The sequence below is a fragment of the Anolis carolinensis genome, chromosome 3, assembly GCF_035594765.1.
Source record: "Anolis carolinensis isolate JA03-04 chromosome 3, rAnoCar3.1.pri, whole genome shotgun sequence".
Taxonomy (NCBI): domain Eukaryota; kingdom Metazoa; phylum Chordata; class Lepidosauria; order Squamata; family Dactyloidae; genus Anolis; species Anolis carolinensis.
This window is the reverse complement of record NC_085843.1, coordinates 171,857,788-171,876,712: the sequence shown is the minus strand read 5'-3', so window position 1 is coordinate 171,876,712 and position 18,925 is coordinate 171,857,788. Positions and strand designations below refer to the sequence as shown.

At 40.1% G+C, this 18,925-nt stretch overlaps 1 protein-coding gene and 1 non-coding gene across 3 annotated transcripts in view; one reads left to right on the top strand and one right to left on the bottom strand.

Moving 5' to 3' along the window:
• Positions 1 to 18,925, bottom strand: part of gprin2 (G protein regulated inducer of neurite outgrowth 2) — a 96,899-nt gene that overhangs the window by 40,178 nt on the left and 37,796 nt on the right. Inside the window, exon 1 of one of the 2 annotated variants that reach the window (XM_008114460.3) lies at positions 12,237 to 13,025. The exons of the other annotated variant lie outside the window; for it this stretch is intronic. The gene's annotated coding sequence lies outside the window, so the exon portion shown is untranslated. Of the gene's footprint in view, positions 1 to 12,236; positions 13,026 to 18,925 lie in introns of those variants that run through there. 2 annotated transcript variants of the gene reach the window in all.
• Positions 14,837 to 14,910, top strand: trnai-aau (transfer RNA isoleucine (anticodon AAU)). Its single transcript has one exon. It is a non-coding gene; the product is annotated as a tRNA-Leu (tRNA).

Here is an 18,925-nt window from a genome sequence, read left to right as displayed (position 1 = left end):
TTTTCCTTGATGGGCCACCTCCCTAGTATTTAAGGGGCACCACTAAATATTCTCCAGACAGCCGCCACTGTCAATCTAATTTACACTCAGCTGAGTCCTTGTTCCACTTTCCTAATTGCTCAAAAGATTAGCCAGATTAGTTCTCTAAAAAAGATTACCATTTTGACATACAAAAAAGAGGTTTTTGTGTTGGTGCAGGTGTTTTCTTTTGCATGGAAATCTTGAGCAACCTTTTCTTTTACCAAAGTGTAGTTTGATCCATGTTACCTGTCAAACAACACCGAAGCCTCCTTTTATAAGCAGTGTCTCTTTCTATCTGATCTCTCTTTTCAGTTTGCAAGCAATTTGTTACTGCTGTTAATTGCCATCAAGTTGACATTGATGCTAGGCAATGCTATGAGACTTCCAAGGAAAACTCATTTTGCAGAATCAGAGCTGTGGCTAATTTGGTTGAATCTATTCACCTATAATGTGGCCTTTCTTTCCTTATAAACAGAGTAAAAGAAATAGATATCTTCTTCACAACTCTGCCAGTAAAACCTACTAAGTTCTCCCTAGCCCCATGGAGTAGCTGAAATATTTACTTCATGTACATGTCTATACAGTGAGCACTCCACATTCACTAGATTTAGGGACACAGGATAACAACAACAACAACAACAAGAATGCTTTATTTATAACCCACCCTATCTCCCCGAAGAGACTCAGGGTGGCTACCAGCAATATAAAACATAGTGGCAAACATTTAATGCCAAAAATAACATAAAACAGGAAATATATACAACTGTTTATATGTAAGCTTTTTTTCCTATGGTTGTTTTTGCATTGTGGTTGTTGTTTTTTTTTAATCCCCCTTTCTTTTTTCAACTTGTGTATTGATACCTCATTTTCCTCCTCACCCCTCTCCCTCAGTTACCCTTGTTGTCTTATATGTGTTTTATTGTATCGAGAAATGAGAATCTTTGTTGTAATAAGAAATGTATGGAGTTGCTTGGAAACCTCTCAATAAAAATTATTTAAAAGAAAAATAACATATAACAAGTCAAAAACAAGCTCAATAAAATTATAAAATATCAGCTTTAATAGACATGACATCATAAATTTTATGTATTTACTACATATTAGGGTTGTACTTTTGGGGTAAACCTTGACCCGTTTCATGTCCTGGCTTTTGGTGGGAGCCTGGATCTGTTTTTGGGAGCCTCCCAAAATCGGGAGGGCTATAACTATTTTCACTCTGGGGTGCTAAAAGATCAATTTTCTATCGGCCCATTATGGGGGTGGCCTTCCCATGCTCCCCTTCCCATCATTTAAGGCATTTAAGCTCTGCTCTAGAGGAGAGGTGCTCGGCTGCAGACAGGTGCGAGCTTTAAGGAGGCAAATTCCTACCTTCTACTCGAGAGGAAAGGTGCTACAGGCCTCTCTCCCGGGCCTGCATGCCACATGCACTTTCCAAGGCATTTAAAGGAGATTTCTCACTTCCAGGTAAGGGAGAGTGATGACCTCCTGGAGCTCCTTATCCTCCCTGGGCTTTCTTTAAAAAACCCTTTTTTCCTGGCATGCTTCAATCTCCTTTCTGCTTTGGATTTAATGTTTTTTTACAGCTGTTTCTACTTTAGAAGAGAGGTAACTGGTAGTAGTTTTCAGGGTATTAAGGTTTCCTTTTGTTTGCTCAGGATTTATATAAAAAAAGATTAAGCTGTGATGGCGAAAAACAGAGGAGGAGCTTAGATCGGCTCCCACTTGTTTTAGTTGCGGGCAGGTTTTCATACTGGGAGGGCCCTTCCCATTTTGTGCTCCCAAAGGTACTGGATATGCCGGATGTGCTGCAAGTACCGAAGGAAATGGGATTTGTGCACATATCTACTACATATTATATTCTTTTAAATTCTTAAAAATTCGACTGAAATTATTATAGCTGAGATAGCATACAACTGACTAACAAAGGTAGGTGTTGATCACTGTTCAATGGAAAAAAAAACCCCAATATATAATTTTTTAACCAGAGAAAACAACTCTCTAAGAATCTCTAGAGCAGCAATCTCTCAAACTTTTAAAGCCACAGAGCCCTTTTTGCTGGAAATGTTTCTTGTGGTGCTCCAAGAAACTTTTAGACACAGAGGATGCATTGCATTTTAAAATTTGACAGATGGGCCAAGCCAGTGGCGGATGGATGGAGAATGTTTGTGTGAATTAATTGAAAAAACATAAACAAACATATCTTGTTTGAAGTGGAAAAGAAAGAAAGAACAATAGAATATTTAAAATGAAGAAAATTTTAACCAACATAAACTTAACAGTATTTCAGTGGAAGATCCCAGGGGGCCCAGGCTTCCCGGTGTTTTCAGAGTCCCTGACTGTGCTTCATGGAACCCTAAGGGCTCCACAGAGCACAGCTGGAGAATTGCTGCTGTAGAGGACTGAGGGCTTACAGATTCCCATAATCAAATCCATGAACAATCAAATCCACAAAAGTCAAATCCACAAATGTGTGGGGTCATAAGCAATGGAGGAAATAGATGTCATATTGTAGATTGAAATCCCCGACTCTTCAAATATCAGGGACATCCCCTGTGTTTTCTGCTGCTGTGCATCATAACTGAATGCTGTTTTTCTAGAAGTAGTGAAAAACATAAACACATTTCTTTCTTCTGGCACTGCAAAGGCAACCGTTTTCTTATAAATTCTCTTGAAATGACGATCTCAGAAAAACAGTTCCTCTTGACCTCGCTCTTGTTAACACAATGAAAATGGCTTGGACTAGATATATGAGCATGTGGTCCTTCAAGAGAAACAGTAAAAAAACAAAAATAAAAAGGGCACACAGCATGGATAATGTAAGAATTCCCTACTGTGACCTTGCTCATGTTAAAACAATGAAAATGGCTTGGACTAGATTTATGAGCATGTGGTTCTTCCAGAGTAGTAGTAAAAAAAAAAAAGGGCATACAACCTGGATAATGTGATTACTCCCCACTGTGATATGCATTGGCTCATCATCTCCAAGAATGTGACTCATGCTATTTTTCACAATATGGCATCAGTTACCAGCAAAGTCCAGGAAAGAGGTTAGAAATAATATGTTTTGTAATATACCTTTTGTTATGTTTTGGGTAATGGACATGCCCAGATTCGACAACACAATGCCCAGATTATCGCTTTTTACAAACAGCTGTATTGTAATGAGTAAGGTTTACTTATGACTTCTAAAACACTGGCTTTGGAACCACATTTTTGAGGGAGCCTTTTTCATTTTTGTATTTTTCCTATAATTTTCTTTTTAAAGATAAGAATCTGGGTGGATTTACATGGGAGAATTAATGCAGTTTGACACCACTTTTGCTGTCATGGCTCAATGCTAAGGAATCTAGGGATTTGTAGTTGGATGCGGCACCAGTGCTTTTTAACAGAGAAGGCTAGAGACATTGCAACATTGATCAATGGAAGTTAATGTTGTGTCAAACTGCATCAATTCTCCAGTGCAGATGTACTCTTTGACCACATCTGGTCAAAGAATGGTCAGTGTAAGTGAGGATTGGCCACATGGAGCTGATCTGTGGTAATGTCTTGCCCCACATTACTCAAAGTTGAGAAAAAGTTCAAACTCTGCCTCAAAACCAGGCTTTCCCATGACTTAGGATCACTAGGAATAGTTGGGCTGGTTCTCAAACAGAACTACCAGCAACTGTCCTCACTATCACCCAGATACATGGGATGGCAATTCCCTTCCCCTCTGCCCACATGTCCCAATGATGACAGAGGATCTACCTATTGTTGGAAAAATGTCATCCTGTACTGCTTAAGTCTCTATGGTTAGATAGAAAGCCTAGAAAGGAGTTAGGGACACCTTCCCCAGTTCCATGCATGCTTTGATTAGGTTTTACTATTGTTTCCTCCTTCCTGTCCTGTTTAGGTCAACCCCACCCTTTGATGCTTTAGAAATGTGATCTCTCCTTGAGCTTTGACATAACTTCCCCAATTTGGTCTCTGGAATGTTTATGGCCCTAGAGGTGAAAGAGACCCATGAGGTTGGTCACCATTCCTCCTTCCTGCTTTGTTCCAGAGAGAGGACGCACTCTGTCCCTCCTATTTTTCAAGATGTAGCTATCTAGATCTTTGTTATTTTGATCTGTCTATGTGTATTAGATCAGATTAGATAAGTTAGCTAGCTCCAAACCTTTTCTATCCATGAATGGATTTCTTTTTACCTCAATAAATGCTTTTAAACTTTAAAGCTAACTTTGCGTTCCTTTGCCATCCTGAGGACACAGAGGCTTTCCAAAACTCACACCGCATAAGTCTCACTGCTGCATTTTACTCTGCTATTTTATTGGGAATTTACCTCATAAAGTGGGTTTATTTATTTATTTATTTTGTGTCAAAAGCATTGGTACAGCAAATACATTTCAAATAATGGAAATAAAATAGAAAAGAAAAGAAATCACAAGCAACTAAATAGTTTTGGACCAAAAGCGGGCAACAGCAACTGCATTGTCTGTAGCTTTAAACAACTCCTCCTCCGTACATTGTGGGCAAGCATACATATGCTGAGTTGTTTGTTCAGCTCCACAGTCACACAAGGTGGAGGATTCCTCCAGGTAGTGCCACCTTGCCAAGTTGTCTTTTGATCTGCCCACTCCACTTCTGAATCTGTTCAGGGACTTCCAAGTTGCCCATTCCTGGTTTGCCCCTGGAGGAAGACCCTCTTGGGGGGCCATCCAGTTAGAATTGGCAGGTTTAGCTGCCCAGAGAGACACCCTTGCTGTTGCTGGAGGAACATCAAGAGGAGTGGTGGTTCTCATGAAGCCCTTCCTTGATTTGAGTCTGGTGGGAGGAGGGTGATAGCCATGCAGTGGGTGGCTTTCACAATGTTCAACCTTTTCTCTCTCACCGTTAGCAGCAACTTCCCATCGCACGTCAGGAGGGGCAATGCCAGCTAACTTGTAGAGTTTATCAACAGGTGTAGGTTTAAGGCATCCTGTGATGATTCTGCATGTTTCATTCAGTGCTATGTCCACCTGCTTTGCATGGGCAGACTTGTGCCAAACAGGACAGGCATACCCTGCAGTTGAGAAAGACAAGGCCAGGGCTGATGTTCTTATTACTTGTGAGTCTGCTCCCCATGCGCTGCCAGTCAGTTTCCGCAGGATGTTATTGCGTGCAGCTACTTTGTGCTTGGTGTTCATGCAGTGTTTCCTATATGTTAGTGTTCGGTCTAAGGTGACACCAAGGTATTTAGGATGGAAACAATGTTCGAGCTCTTGGCCTTCCCAAGTAACTTTCAGTTTCCTGTTGGCTTCGCAGTTACGTAGGTGGAAAGCACACACTTGTGTCTTGGCAGGGTTAGGCTTCAGGTGGTTCTCTTTGTAGTAGCTGGAGAGATCTTTCAAGGCATTGGTGAGTTGCTTTTCAACTGTTTCAAAATCTTTTGCTTGTGTTGTAAGGCCAAGGTCATCAGCATATATAGAGCTCTTTGTGAGTGGTGGTAGTGGCTGATCGTTCGTGAAGATGTTAAATAAGGTCGGTGCAAGAACGCTGCCTTGGGGTAAACCATTCTTTTGCCTCCTCCATGCTTTTCTGGCCCTGAAACTCCACATAGAAGCTGCTGTTTTCTAAGAGGGTCTGGACAGTTTTTGTAAAGTCAAAGTCCCGGGTGATATGGTAGACTTTATGCAGCATTTTTCTATGTTGCACCGTGTCATAGGCTGCCGTAAGGTCCACAAAAACTGTTCCCGTGATGCAGCCTTTCTCGTAGCCCTCCTCGATATGTTCAGTCAGATGAAGAATTTGACCTGTACAGTTTTTCCCTGGTCTGAAACCTGCTTGTTGTGCAATAAGCTTGGGTTCGATAACAGGTCCTAGTCGATTTAATAGCATCCTCTCATAGACTTTATATAGATGACATAAGACGGTGATTAGAGCTTAACGGCTCATCAATTCCCAACACCTATTCCCCATCACTTGCCCTGACATCATCCAAAGTGATGGGACACCAAAGGAGGGGGGAAATGAGGAAATCCCCCCCCCCCGTTCATCTCCCACTTCCTTCCCAGTCTTCCATTACCCCAGCTGATGTCAAGGTAAGCAATAGGGAATAAGTGGTTCTTGTGTTGTGGCTGGCTGGAAACCCCAGTGAACTGGAGATTGGAGTGGAGGGAAGTTTAGGGTGGCTGCCTAGTGACGCTGAACCACATTCAGCAGAACTGGGTGATTGGGACTTGCTTCCACCCCTGTGGCAGATGGGGTAGTCCCTATAGACTGAGTCACTTATCAGGGGCAATCTATTGTCTACCATGCTGGATTGGCCTGAAGTATGTGCCAGTGTAGATCTGCCCTCCGTTGCATTTGCCCAAGATGGAGTAAAGCTATTAAATATAAGAGATATGATGGGTCGCAATTTTATAAACAGTGGAGTTTTGGGAAAAGTTCAAAAGTTATTACAGTAGAGTCTCACTTATCCAACACTCACTTATCCAACGTTCTGGATTATCCAACGCATTTTTGTAGTCAATGTTTTCAATATATCATGATATTTTGGTGCTAAATTCGTAAATACAGTAATTACTACATAGCATTAATGTGTAATGAACTACTTTTTCTGTCAAATTTGTTGTATAACATGATGTTTTGGTGCTTAATTTGTAAAATCATAACCTATTTTGATGTTTAATAGGCTTTTTCTTAATCTCTCCTTATTATCCAACATATTCACTTATCCAACATTCTGCCGGCCCATTTATGTTGGATAAGTGAGACTCTACTGTACCTATAAAAATCATTTGTTTTCACTTCGGTTTTTGTATTACTAATGTAATGATTAATAATATCAATAACATATGGTGCATTCATTGAATTATAAAGATGCTGTCTCTCATGTCGTCACGCATCCATTTTATCTAGCAGCATAAATTTACATGTCATAGAGCAACATTTGACAGTCAGAAAACAGCCAGCAGGGTTACTCAGGGAGTGGCAGATAGAGAAATCAAGGCAAAGGGAACAAACATAAATGAATGCAATTCCACATTTATTACATTTGGAGGGGAGGGATAAGCCAAATGCTTACAGGAAGAAACATGATTAGACAAGCAACTTCCTCCCACCCATAGATGCTTCCTTTTGCAAGGGAAGTTGAGACGGTCCCAAAGAGTCTGTGGTACAATGTCCTGTCAACTCCACACATTTTCAGGATCAACTTCTGTGGATTTGATCATTCATCAATTTGATCAACCTCTCTAGGAATCTCCAGGTCCTTCACTGACAGTCTATGGTCAAACTTTGCCAGACGTTGATCATAGAATTGTACTTGAGTACCAAGAGATTCCTAGAAAGGTGCTTTCGCTTTCATAGGGATCCTACACCACAACCCCTCCTAAAATCGAGACTTACTATATTTAACAAACAATCCTTGTGGCATAAGTGTTCACCTTGGGCATGATTATGCTCACACAGAGCACATACAGATACCCTGTTTCTTCGAAAATAAGACATCCCCAGAAAATAAGACCTAGTAGTAATTTTGGGAGCCCCGGTGGCGAAGTGTGTTAAAGCACTGAGCTGCTGAACTTGCGGACAAAAAGGTCCCAGGTTCAAATCCCGGGAGCGGAATGAGCGCTCGCTGTTAGCCCCAGCTCCTGCCAACCTAGCAGTTCGAAAACACGCAAATGTGAGTAGATCAATAGGTACCGCTCCGGTGGGAAGGTAACGACGCTCCATGCAGTCATGCCGGCCACATGACCTTGGAGGTGTCTATGGACAACACCAGCTCTTCGGCTTAGAAATGGAGATGAGCACCAAACCCCAGAGTCAGACATGACTGGACTTAATGTCAGGAGAAACCTTTACCTAGTGAGTTTGCTGAATTGCTAAATATAAGACCTCCCCTGAAAGTAGGACCTAGCAAAAATTTTGTTTGGAAGTATGCCCGCTGAACAGAACACCAGAGCATGCAGGATCGGTAAATGTACGTACCATAGATTGTTGTACATGGAAATAATGATAGTAACAAGAAATTCTTGTTAGGATTCACAGTCTGGCTGGTTATGCTGGTTTGTGGTGACAACTACTGTACAGTATATAATAAATGTTCTTTTTTTGTTCAACAATATATGTGAATTCTTCATGGAAAAATAAGACATCCCCTGAAAATAAGACCTAGCACATATTTGGGAGCAAAAAATAATATAAGACACTGTCTTATTTTCAGGGAAACAGGGTAGTCTGCTAGGTGGCTAAATTAATATTGAATCTAGTTGTGTGAATTGAAATATTACTGATACTGTTGTGCGTTTGATACCATCCTTCTCTGCCCTATTGGTGGTCATGCCTCTTTTTCAGAGAAACATGAATGTAACAATACTCTACCGGAAAAGCTATACTGAACATGCATAGTCTGTTTGCTCTCATCAATGAGCAATTTCAGTATCCCCTACAACCTCATCACACGAGGTCTGGGCTCCGTTGTAGGACATTTTCTACACTGAGCCTGTACGGAGCCAAACAATGCCCATCACATGACGCAGGGCTACTTCTCGCGATGCACCATCCTTGACTCCATGTGGAAAGCATCTTACAACAGAGCCCTGAGAACAAGGGAGACTTTCCGTGTTCTCGTAAGATATAACAGGGAAAGTGTAGGAGGAAGCCAGGTGGCAACACTTCCCCACACGGGATGGGAAAGGGGGCAATGCAGGGTGACGGGTTCCCACACTGCCCACCAGATTTGCCTCACTGCCCCATAGATGCCCCTGCTGTTCCCCAGTTTCAGGACCTCAGTGTGATGAGGTCCTTAGTCTTTATACACTTGAACATAAGAAACTGGGCATTTTACGGGGCAGATGAAAGAATTATCCCACTAGCCTGAACCTCAGCATTACCTCTCCTTTAAGAGACTTAACATTGCCTTAACCTCCCCAGATCACACAGTCCAATTAACTTTTAAACCAGCAGTGGTCCATCTGATGTTTTTAGACTGCTGCTCTCATAATACCTTGCCATTGCCTCTGCTAGGGCTGATGGGAGCAACAGGTGAAAAACACCTGAAAAAAATGGTTGACCCACACTATTTTTAAAAGAATTGCGAAGTATGGATGTAATATTCATGCTCTCACTGGAAGCAATGATAATGTTGGTAAAGCAGAAGGCAGCAGAGAAAATAGGACACTGCCTAGCAAATGGATTGATTCCATTAAGGAAGCTATGAGTTTACAAGACATGAGCAAGGCTTCCAGAAGATCTCATTTATAGGGTCACCATATGTTGAAGCTGACTTAATGTCAAATATCACTAACAACTACAATTGCTCACTTTTACTATGGATAGAATTACAACATCTTGATGAGACATAAAAGTATTCCTGACCTTGCTTTGAAAGGGTTGAGAGTCCCTGTAGAATACTCCAAATTGACTTTGAAATCGTGTTTCAAAGCGGAGTCAAATTAATGAATACATTAGTATTAGAAAGCTGATTCTAGCAATGAAATTACCCCAGATCCTCCATTGCTAGTGAAGCAGGCAATGCCCAACATATCCGATCAAGTCGAAGTTGGTGATAGGAGGAGAAATGTTATTTACCTGGTCAAGAAATAGTGATACTTTCCTACACAGGGAATATGTCAATGCTTACTCCATTAGCAATGGCATCCTATACATATTGGCCTAGCATTAAAGTCCACAGTGTTCAGGGCTCCCTAGTGCCAGCTATGCATGCTGAGAGTGGCATCCAGTGGCTTTCAAGTTAGGGGAGCAGTGAAACCATGCTAAGTTTTAGTATGAATTTAAAAGAGAAAACTAAGGTGCTGTACATATTGCATTTAAAGAATAGAACCTTGTAAAGGTTCGTCAGATTTTGGATTAAAACCTACTGACTTAGAGGCCACCAGCTGCCTCCTGAATAGGAATCCTGTCTGGTAACTATAATTTGCTTGAAGTTCATGTTTGGGTTGTTGTATTTTTTCTGGGTTGTATGGCCATGTTCTAGAAGTACCCCCTTCTGCCATGCAGGAAAAACACAATCAAAGCACCCCAACAGATGGCAATTCAGCCTTGTAATAAATAATAATAATAATAATAATAATAATAATAATAATAATAATAATAATAATAATAATGTGCAATTCTGGCACAAGTGAGTAAAGATGGTCCCAGTGGTGATCGGCACACTGGGTGCAGTGCCTAAATACCTTGGCCTGCACTTAAAAATAATTGGCGCTGACAAAATTACCATCTGTCAGCTGCAAAAGGCCACCCTACTCGAATCTGCATGCATTTTTCTCCGATATATCACACAGTCCTAGACACTTGAGAAGTATCCGACGTGTGATCTAATACAAAAGCCAGCATAGTGCTCTTGTTTGCTGTGTACTAACCTTGATGCATATCAAATAATAATAATAATAATAATAATAATAATAATAATAATAATAATAATAATAGCAGTAACCCCAGAATAGGTTGGGTGATCGCAGAACCCTGAGAACCTCTTGTGGAACTCCAAGGGCTTCCCGGAGCACAGTTTGAGAATTGCTGACCTATGGCATAAGCTTGCTGCATTTAATAAATGACTTTCCTATCATTCAACATGTTATAGGCATTGTTTTCCTTCTTTAAAAAACTCAGTCTATATGTAGAATAGAGTCTCACTAATCCAAGCCCCGCTTATCCAAGCCTCTGGATATTCCAAGCCATTTTTGTAGTCAATATTTTCAATATATCGTGATATTTTGGTGCTAAATTCATAAATACAGTAATTACAACATAACATTACTGCATATTGAACTACTTTTTCTGTCAAATTTGTTGTATAACATGTTTTGGTGCTTTATTTGTAAAATCATAACCTAATTTGATGTTTAAAAGGCTTTTCCTTAATCCCTCCTTATTATCCAAGATATTCGCTTATCCAAGCTTCTGCCGGCCCGTTTAGCTTGGATAAGTGAGACTCTACTGTATATCCACATTTTTACCAAGAAGAAATAATCAACATCCATGCAAGTTTTAGTTGGGCAGATCAAGATTTTTTTTTTTTAAAAAAAACAACAGAACAGACCTATCTCACATTTTAAATAAAGTTATATAACTACTGGAAACTTTAATGGGCTCTAGCTAAGAAAAGGGAAAAAATATTCACCAAGGAAGGAAAGCAGGATGTCAGTGACTAATATTCTTTCTGAGGATCATACAACAAAATAGATAGCATCAAAGTTTTCACAGCAGCATGCAACTGATCATGGTCTTATGGGAACATCTGTAATTTCATTTATAATCTTTTACGGGGAAGTCGAGAAAACATACACTTCATTTTTTGTTGTTAATATAAAGTTATATAACAAGGCAACAGGAACAGCAAAGACAAACAGTTGCAACAAATTAGACTAAGTATTGCAGGGTTGTTGTATGTCTTTCGGGCTGTGTGGCCATGTTCCAGAAGTATTCTCTCCTGATGTTTCGCCCACATCTATGGCAGACATCCTCAGAGATTGTGAGGTATGGATAAACTCACAACCTCTGAGGATGCCTGCCATAGATGTGGGCGAAACGTCAGGAGAGAATAATTCTGGAACATGGCCACACAGCCCGAAAGACATACAACAACCCTGTGATCCTGGTCATGAAAGCCTTCGACAGACTAAGTATTCCTTTAAAAAACCCAAATGAACACAAAGAATAATTATAAAATGACAACATGATATATGAAGCATGCAGACTTAATTTGAGCCATAGGCCTCCACAGCCAGAACCTGTTTTTAGGATACTTCCTATTAGGAATGTAAAAAGAGTGGATGTCTCTGAGCATGTGCAAAGTGCACAAAGTGTTATTCTACCTTCCTGCCGAAAAATGTAGGGTCTACATGAGCTGAAGATGCCCCTTTAAACAAATACGAGCCTAAATTCTTCTTAGAAATTCTCCATGGGGATGGAGTAAGATTAATAGTGAGCAAAAGTTCTAGCAAGAGGGGAAAAAATGAAACAAAACTACCAGAATTCAATCAAATGTATTTCCCAGCATCTCAATGAGTTGCTCTTCTTTCTTTCAGAAAGAAGAGGAACTCATTCATCACATAGTTTTTGCTTCTCCATTTTCTCGCCTTCACCTTAACAGGTTTGTCTCTCTAGCTTCACAGTTCGGTTTTGTTCTTCCCAAAAGACATGTTAGTAAAAGACAATCCCACTGTCAATCAATTAGAAGAAGAGAGAGGGGGGGGGGGTTGGAAGAAAGAGATGTCTGCAATCCTTACCTTCCCTCCACAGGGTGAAATTTCACATCCAGATTTGCCACAGGCCAGGAAATCTTCAGGGGACTTCAGACAAGATGCTCAGAATTCAAAGAAAGAAAAAAGCCGAAAGCCACCAGAGGATGCTGTGTGTGGGTTTATCCTTACAATAATTATTATTCTTGCCTCCCTTTGGGAAATCCCGCCAGGCAAGGAGGCCGAGGAAGCCAAAACAGCATCCGAGGAAGAGGGGAAGAGCACAGCCCGCAGCCTTTGCCTTGGACCTCCACAGGTGAGCCCTTCGGCTCTCCACTTTCGGATGCTTTTCCCACCGACCGACAGAGAGGAATCAAAATGGAGCCTGGCTGCGAGGGACAGAGATAATCCCACGGCTTCATCTGATTAGAGAAACTGGGCCTGTGCAGAGCCAAAGGAAACATGGGGAGGGAAAGAAAGAAAGAAAGAAAGAAAGAAAGAAAGAAAGAAAGAAAGAAAGAAAGAAAGAAAGAAAGAAAGGGCGAACACTCTAAGGTGGTCTGTACAGAAAGGCACATTGATTTGGAGACTCATACAAGAGTAGCAAAATGGTTAGGCGTTTCGTTTCAGGTCTGTCTTTTCACTGCCAGGGCAAGAAGAGGTGCTTCTGGGGTGTTCAGCAAATTTATTTTGCCCTGTTCACCTTGACTTGGAGCAGTTGTATTTGCTGCTGAAATATCCTGTCTGGTTGAAGATACTGAGTGGTTTAGGACTGAGCACAGCGGGATATAGCAGAGTGACCAGCAGAAAAGGAAAATGACATTCTGCAAGCTGTATAAAAGAAAGTCCTAGCTGGACAGCTTGTTTTGTGAGTGGAGAGAGCAGAGGGCAAAAACTGAGGGAACTCCTTTCTTTATACAACTGAAGGTTATATGACCTTTCTTCTTTGAAGATGGTGATTTTGAAAGAGAGAGAGGGAGAGAAAGATTATAAAAAAACAAAGATTTTAGTAGAATGTGTTGTGGTAATCTCTGAGCGGTTAGACTCAATTTAACCCTCTCTGGGGGAGATTCCACCAAAAATCAGCAGAGTAGCAAAAGCAAAGCTTTCAAATGCAGCAGTTACTTACACGGGGCGAGCAAAGAGAAGCCTTTGACCATTTAGGATTGCAATGGACTGCATAGTCTCAATAAAAGTTCAAAAAGTATTTATTCAGGTAAAAAGAACTCCATTGTAGATAGAAAGGCTTGGGAGCTGTCTAGTCTACTCTAGACTGGTTTCTAAGGAAAAATAAGAGCAGTACCTATTGATCTACTCACATTTGCTTGTTTTCAAACTGCTAGGTTGGCAGGAGTTGGGGCTAACAGCGGGCACTAATTCAGCTCCCGGGATTTGAACCTGGGACCTTTTAGTCCACAAATTCAGCAGTTCAGCGCTTTAACAGACTGTGCCACCGGGGGCCCAAGATAGTGTATAACTACTAAAATAATGTATAAATATAAAAGAGTGATGGCATCACGGCAGTGGACAAAACAACAAAAGTAAACACCCCACAACCTCGAAAATTGATAGCACAACCCCTCATCCATGCCTCTAGGTTGATACAACAAAAAGAAAAGAAAAATAAAGTCCTAATTAGAGGGAGAGGAATAATTGTTTTTATCCAATTGCTGCCAGTTAGAAGGCTAAGCTCCGCTCACTTGGTCTCCTAGCAACCCACTCAGCCCAGGGGACCCTTTACCTTAACTACCACCAATTCCTCAATACTTTACTTCCCATACCACCATACTTCGCCACAGCAACACGTGGCCGGGCACAGCTAGTAATGTATAAATATTAAAATAAATATAGGGTCCTTACTTTGCGGTTTTTCACTTATTGCGGGTGGTCCTGGAACGTACCCCTAATGATAAGTGAGGGAACACTGTATATCTGCATTATACAGCTATAACAATTTAATATCAGTTTAACTGTCATGGCTGCATCCTATGGAATCCTGGGATTTGTAGTTTGATGATGTACTTAAAATTGTTTATTAGAGAGCTATGAACCAATCCCCTGAACTACACCATAGAGCTCTCTAGCAGAGAATTCTAGTCACCACATTAAATAACAAATTTCAAGATTCTGTAGGGTATAGCCATTGTTAACTGTGGTGGAGGCTCCTTCTTTGGAGGCTTTTAAGCAGAGGCTGGATGGCCATCTGTCGGGGGTGCTTTGAATGCAATTTCCTGCTTCTTGGCAGGGGGTTGGACTGGATGGCCCATGAGGTCTCTTCAAACTCTACTATTCTATGATTCTATGATTCTAGTAAAACAATTCAACTACGTATTGCAGATAGAATGGACTTTGACTTTGAAAGGGAACTCAGGGCTTTATCACGCTAGCTGTTGCCTTGCAGCAATCGGGTTGTTTTCAGTTACTTGCACACCTTCTTTCCATTAGCACTACAGTGCCATTTCGGTAATGCTTGTTCCTGCAATTAGGCTTCTGTGTGGCCTTATTTGACCTTGTCTTCCTACCCACCCATCTCTGACCTACATAGAGTACATGTGCGCTCTCTCTCTCTCTCTCTCTCTCTCTCTCTCTCTCTATATATATATATATATATATATATATATATATATAGTTTTATACAACAATTGAGTGGCCAGTTAGCTCAGTTGGTTAGAGCGTGGTGCTAAGAACGCCAAGGTCGCAGGTTCGATCCCTGTACTGGCCAAACATTATTGGGAGCCCCAGTGGTGAAGTGTGTTAAAGCACTGAGTTGCTGAACTTGCAGACCGAAAGGTCACAGGTTGAAATCCCGGGAGTGGAGTGAGTGCCCGCTATTAGCTCCAGCTTCTGCCAACCTAGCAGTTCGAAAACATGCCAATGTGAGTAGATCAATAGGTACTGCTCCAGCGGGAATTTAATGGCGCTCCATACAGTCATGCTGGCCACATGACCTTGGAGGTGTCTACGGACAACGCCGGCTCTTTGGCTTAGAAATGGAGATGAGCACCAACCCCCAGAGTCAGACATGACTGGACTTAACATCAGGGGAAACCTTTACCTTTACTATACTACAATTGCACAGTTTCAATGCAGCTTGCAAATGGAGCAGGTGTGATCCAATAACAAAGGAAATGCATTGCAGCAATGGAAGAGTCATGACATTGTGTGATAAGAAAGGATCAATCATGGAATTAACCCACTGAAATCATGCAACAAGTAGTGTGATAAAGTCCTCTATTTGCTCCTTTGATTGACTGAACTGAATGGATCTCATCCTCCACCTTATCATTGGAGAGTTCACCATCCATTTGTCTCCTGGGAAAGTCACTGGGGTCATGGTCATCACTACTTTGCTGGCTCACCATGACTTCAGGCGACATGATCAGAACCGCATGGGAAGCCCTTTTAATCTGGCACAAATTCACCTCCACTTCTTAATGTTAGCCTTCAGGCAGAGTTGATGGGTTAAAAGAAAGTTCTAGTGAATGATGTGAAAATAATGTACGCTTCCAGAAACTCAAAGCTATTTTGAGGATAATGTTGCTCCTTTGCCTTTGTTTGCCACAGTCAACTCGAATCAAGTCAGAGGGTCCATATTGAAAAGGAGGCCATGTGAACAGTGTTGTTGAAAGGCTGCAGGGTTTTAAAAAAATATTACTTGAACAATTTGCAAAATAACTAAGACTGATTTGATTAAAATGCTTTATAGAACATTAAGCTTATTTAAAAAAACTATTGATTTTCAATGAATATTTTGAGTCTCAACCAATTCAACATAGTTTGTGTCAGCCACAAAAAAGAAGTTTCTGGAGTGTAAACAACTATTTTCAAAGTAAGCACCACACAATTAAACAGGAATCCTGCTTTCAAACCAGGAACAGAAAATGTTTCAAATGTTGTTACATAGTGTTATAGATAAGGGGAAAAAAACCTTCACACTGCCTAGAATCTATGTGAATGTCATTCCACATAGTTCCAAATCATTATTCATTGCCATTATCCTAGATGTTCAATTGGAAATATTAATTCACTTCTTCCCAAGAAGTTTGGATGAATACAATAAAAAAAGTTAGAGCACCATATATTAAAACGCTATAGAGATAATTTTTGTAACACATCTTCCTAGATTGCATTAGAACAACATTGCCATCCAGTGGAAACTGAGGGTACCATCCAGTAATTTGTTGTATGCCTTCAATTTGTTTCTGACTTATGGAATGATAGATTCACTTTGGTGTCAAAGTGACTCAATCATGGATGGTTTTTGGCAAAATTTAATCAGATGGGTATATCTTTGCTCCCTTTCAGCGGAGAGGGTATAGTTTGCCCAATGTCACCCAGTGGGTTTCCATTGCAGAACAGGGAATCAAAAATAGGGTTCCAGAGCCGTAGTCCAACACTCAACTCACTACATCGTGCGGGCAATAGTAACCTCCAAAGGAACTTAACAAAGAAGTGCAGCAATGGGATTTCATTCTATGTACCCATCTGTATAATGCATTAGAGTTGTGACTATGAACTCCTCTGGATGGAGCAATGGGACAAAATAACCTACCGTATATACTCGAGTATAAGCCAACCTGAATATAAGCCGAGGCACCTAATTTTACTACAAAAAAACTGGGAAAACATTGACTCCAGTATAAGCCTAGGGTGGTAAATTTCAGAAATAAAAATAGATACCAATAAAATTACATTAATTGAGGCAACAGTAGGTTCAATGTTTTTGAATATTTACATAAAGCTCAAATTTAAGATAAGACTCTCCAACTCTGATCAAATAATTATTCTCATCTTCTTCAATGGAAATGTGCTTTGTATGCTTTTAATAATAATAGAGTAAAATAATACATGTAATAATAAATAAATAAATAAATAAATAAATGGTAAAGGTTTCCCCTGACGTTAAGTCCATACAGGAAAATAATACAAGTAATAATAAATAGAGTAAAATAATAAATGCAATAATTATAATAATAATAATAATAATAATAGAGTAAAATAAATGTAATAGTAGCAACAATAATAGAGAAAAATAATAAATGTAATAATACCAATAATAATAGAGAAAAATAATAAATGTACCATATATTCTCGAGTATAAGCTGACCAAATATAAGCCAACCAGGACCCTCACCGAGTATAAGCCGAGGGGGGCTTTTTCAGTCTTAAAAAAAGGGCTGAAAAACTAGGCTTATACTCGAATATATACAGTACTTAGATTTCTTAAAGAATACATATAAGTGTGGAGGGGGAGTGGAGTGTTAAATGCTCTGGGATTGCAAGTATAGCAGAGCTGTACTTTGCTAAATGTTGCAGAAATATATTTGCCTGAAATGCCACTCTGGCTCATTTGCATTCCAGTCAAAATGACATGACAATGACAATTACATGTACAGTACTGCCAGGAAAGATAATATATTGTGTCTTAGTGATACAAAGGAAAATGTGCGGCTCTTCCAATGTTGTCAGATTGCCATGCTCATCATGCCTTTTTACTATTGACTGTGTTGGCTAGGGCTTCTGGGAGATATAGTACAACAATGTTTGGATAGCCACAATTTCTCATTCCTGGATTAAGAGGTAGCTCAAGTGTTTAATGTCCCATGAATAGGATAGTATTAGGGTGTGTTCGGCTTCTCTCCTTTGAATCCTCCCTGTGATGATCCCCAGGCTTGCAGTAGATTAAACCTAACTGCATGTATTCTATCAAATCTTCCATTAATCTATTGGTTTTATATAACCTTCCCTTATGATCATAAAGGGGATTAATAGATGAGCTACCTAAAATGCGTATCTGCCAAGGACATAGCTATGGGATGGAATGGAATAAATAAGACCATTGACACTCCAAATGAGAAGCCTTTCTTGCAAATGAATTTTTTTTAGTTCCTAAATTTCTAGCATTGGAGAGAGTGAGACACTGAAAATCCTTCATACCTGACCCCCCCCCCCTTTTCTTCTTCTTCTTCTTGGTTTTTGTTGTTGTTGTTGTTGTTTGCTGTGTTTGCATTCCTTTGGCAACTTTGCCAGCTCCCTTTTTTTGGGAGACCTAAAAAGCCAAAACATCTGGGGACCCACAGGTTGAGAACCACTGCTATAGAATGATCCCAAAGAAAATCAAAACTGGAGAACATTTTGGAGAAAGGGAAGAAAGGACTAATTTCCAGATTATATCAATACACTTTAGAATACAACTTAGAAGACAACCAAATAAAAACAATGATGATTTCATGGACTAAAGATTTAGGGAAAATATTAATTAGGAAAAATGGGAATATTTATGGAAAAAAGGTTTTACATTTTTGATGGCTGGGTCCATTATAGAAAAAATTTGTAAAATGTTCTATAGAAGTTTTATAACTTCCTAGGTGATAAGCAAAATAGATAAGAAGAAGACATAGAAATTTGTCAATACAGTTTTGTAGGTGCAAGATTAATAATAGCAAAATCATGGAAGGGGGGAAAAGACCTATTTATAAAGGAATGGAAAGGGGAAATTATTACACTAGATCCAAATGGCCAAGCTGGCCAATGGCATTAGAGGAGAAAACAATGACAATGGAGACAATGGAGGCTTGCATTTGAATATTTAGAAAGGAAGACAAAGGTAGACTTTAAAATAGCTGTAAGGGGAAGCTATTAACATAAAGATAAGGGTAGATTTTAATGAGATATTAGAATCATAGAATCATAGAATAGTAGAGTTGGAAGAGACCTCATGGGCCATCCAGTCCAAC